Genomic DNA, 3949 nt, shown 5'->3' on the forward strand with positions numbered 1-3949 from the left:
TTCCGGGTATCTCCTTAAATCTAAGAATACCAAGGCTGAATTCCTGCACCTGCAGTAGGATGAGAACACGCTACTTTCGAATACAAAAGAGATTAATTTCATTAATGTTTTTGAGCGGCCAAAGAGAATCAAAACTATCAACAATTTTACAATTTGGGCCTACGATTCAGGCAAATTAAACTAAACATGGTTACATTGCACGAATATAATTTCGTCCTGCACATTACATAGACAGGAATTATAAATGTTTCTAATACATGTAAAACCCTACTTGAATGTGCACCCTACATTTCAAATGTGAAGATAACGTTGATTTCATGAAACTTAATAATCGTAAAACACTGCAAACGATGACAATACATGTGAGTGCGTTTAAACCATGAGTATAGTGCAACCATATAGAGTGCCGTAAGCGCTCTATCAGTTACGGGAAACAACCTTTACAACGCACTACCTTTACAACGCATTTTTTACAACGCATAATCCATTACAACGCATGACATTACAACGCATGACACTACAACGCATTTTTAAAAACTACCTTTACAACGCATTCCATTACAACGCATACTACCATTACAACGCATACCATTACAACGCATAATATTACCCTACACTATCCAACACTTATCCTACTGTTGCACCCCCTGGAGTTAGAATAGTAATTTTTACCCCTATACTATCCAACACTTACCCTACTGATGCACCCCCTGGAGTTAGAATAGTAATTTTTACCCCTATACTATCCAACACTTACCCTACTGATGCACCCCCTGGAGTTAGAATAGTAATTTTTACCCCTATACTATCCAACACTTACCCTACTGTTGCACCCCCTGGAGTTAGAATAGTAATTTTTACCCCTATACTATCCAACACTTACCCTACTGTTGCACCCCCTGGAGTTAGAATAGTAATTTTTACCCCTATACTATCCAACACTTACCCTACTGTTGCACCCCCTGGAGTTAGAATAGTAATTTTTACCCCTATTCTATCCAACACTTACCCTACTGTTGCACCCCCTGGAGTTAGAATAGTAATTTTTACCCCTATACTATCCAACACTTACCCTACTGTTGCACCCCCTGGAGTTAGAATAGTAATTTTTACCCCTATACTATCCAACACTTACCCTACTGTTGCACCCCCTGGAGTTAGAATAGTAATTTTTACCCCTATACTATCCAACACTTACCCTACTGTTGCACCCCCTGGAGTTAGAATAGTAATTTTTACCCCTATACTATCCAACACTTACCCTACTGTTGCATCCCCTGGAGTTAGAATAGTAATTTTTACCCCTATACTATCCAACACTTACCCCACTGTTGCACCCCCTGGAGTTAGAATAGTAATTTTTACCCCTATACTATCCAACACTTACCCTACTGTTGCACCCCCTGGAGTTAGAAAAGTAACTTTTACCCCTATACTATCTAATACTTACCTTAAATGTAATTTAATATTATGCGTTGTAATGGTATGCGTTGTAAAGGTAGTATGCGTTGTAATGGAAATGCGTTGTAAAGGTATTTTTTAAAAATGCGTTGTAGTGTCATGCGTTGTAATGTCATGCGTTGTAATGGATTATGCGTTGTAAAAAATGCGTTGTAAGTGCATGCGTTGTAAAAGTGTGCGTTGTAACGTCATACATCCATCAGTTACCCCCTCTTATGACTAGTGTCATAACACCACCATTCTATCCTCTCACAATTTCTCCTTGTAGAAGAGGCCGACCTAAACAGAAGCTGTAGCCTGCCATCCCTGTCTAAATTTTCCTAACCCTTTAAGATGCAGATAATGACTGTCCTGTAGTCGTTCTAACTGCTGCTCTTGCTTTTTCATGGAATTTTCATTATGTCGTGCTTTCTGCCACTTGTAGGCTTTGGTGGCTCCCAGTAATACAATTATACAAATGACAGCTATTATGATAGGTTTCAAGATGTATCCCATTATCCCTTGTCCCAGACATCCGAACCAGCTTACAACCTTTCCAAATCCTTTACTAATTTGTTCCTAGAGTCCATCAGCAGCCAAATCCTTCAAATCTCGATGTATGTCTGAAAAACCTCTAATGTACTTTCGTATATCCCGACTATTGTCAGGAATATACATGCAGCACTGTTGAACTTTCAATAATTTGCTGAGTCCTCCGGCTCTTGCTAATAACACGTCTAAAGCAAGACGATTTTGAAGGACCATAGCTCTTATCAAAAACATTTCTCTATCTACAAGCAATAGAAATTGGGCCGTATTTATAGATAGCTAGTCCACCAGTGTTGCCAACCTCCTGATTTTCACATCATTCAAAATCACACCCATACTAGGTATCATGGCTCCAAATATATCCCCAACAATTTCTCCTGCACTTACGCCACGTTTTCCTCTGTGAGACCTTTTTCCTTCCAAAGGCCACAAATCCTCCACGTGAAAGATTTTGGGGAACACCACAGCCAGGTAACATGTGCCATACCAATTCTTAGGCAGCTTTACATAAGCATTTGTCCCACACACAAAATACACATTTGGCACTATGGTTATTTTATCCAAGAGCGCCTTTCTAATTGACTCCTCAATCAAGAAAATGTGTTCACAATCACTCTCACCCACAAATATCTTATCATAATATGTTGATGGGTGTCTAATGCACAGTTTCCCTGTTTGCTTAAAGTCCAAAGCTTTTGGACCAGAACTTCCCTTTGCTTTATGATCTAATTCTTCTGGTGTCCATGGAATGACTTTATGCTTTGTATCTGGTCTAAATAAGGTCTGCCTATGCCGATCTTCTATTTGATCCACACATTTCTTTGCGATGTCTGTTAGCATGCAGGTCAAATTGTGTCTATGGGCATATGATGTGTCTAAGGTAATAGTAGGCAAAAAATACTTAGACATCAGCTCTACTTCCTTATAGGAATCATATTTATTCATGTACTTAAGAACTGGAACTTCTGAGAGTACCACATCATAATTTGAGAAATAGTACCTTACCATAAAACATGCTCAACAACACTACATGAAATACCATATGTCACAGGTAAGTGGATGGTATTGAATGCCTTCTTCTACTGATGCAGGCAATTGCATACAATCTTTCGCTTCCATCGTATCAACATATTTGTAAAAGAAACGAGCATATGCATTCAGCTTGAAATCACCTTTTGATAAATCTACATGTAACATCCGATTAGTCTCCCTGATCATTTCTCTATCCTTTGCGGATGCACCCCCTTCTAAGTCAGTGACAGGTGGGGCAAGTGTCGCCTGTTCCCCCTTCCTTCCAACATTTTGAGATTTAACTAAAGATGTAGCAATCACTACAGTTATGACAATAAGCACCATGACAATAAGGGTACCAATTATGAACTTCTTCTTGCGTCCTGAATTGACAGACTCCATTTTGAACCACTGATTGGTCTTGAGGCGCAAACGAAATCAACAAAGTCTCTTTTCTTCCTTTCGTTACCTTACACTGTTATTTACAATGCCTCTTTATTGTTCTTTGTCCATTTGATTGTTGCAATATATAGTCCAATAACACTAAACCTATTGTAGAGATGCAGTCAGCCCTACCCCTTAGTTCTTCTTCTTTTGAACGTCCCTACATTTAAATCTTTTTCCACTTGGGACTAGGTTATCTTCTTTCTAAAGCCTAATGAGTTCTTATTTTGCAGTTCAAGCTTCATCATTAATGACGTTAGATCCAAGTACAGTAAGAACTAGTTGCAAAATCTCTGCACAAATTTCTCCCAGTTCTTGTGCAGTGGGATGTCGACCGAAGGTAGGGAAATTAATCTGGTTAAGGATCAGAAATCGTAAACCACTCAGCCGTGGTGGATCAGGGACTGTTAGTGTTAGGATTCCGAAAGCCTCTACTCCAAGTACCAGCAACTGAATATCATTCGATAGGGTGTCCCCTCCGTAACTCACTGTGCCATTCCCCAAC

This window comes from Triturus cristatus, chromosome 10, assembly GCF_964204655.1.
Source record: "Triturus cristatus chromosome 10, aTriCri1.1, whole genome shotgun sequence".
Taxonomy (NCBI): Eukaryota; Metazoa; Chordata; class Amphibia; order Caudata; family Salamandridae; genus Triturus; species Triturus cristatus.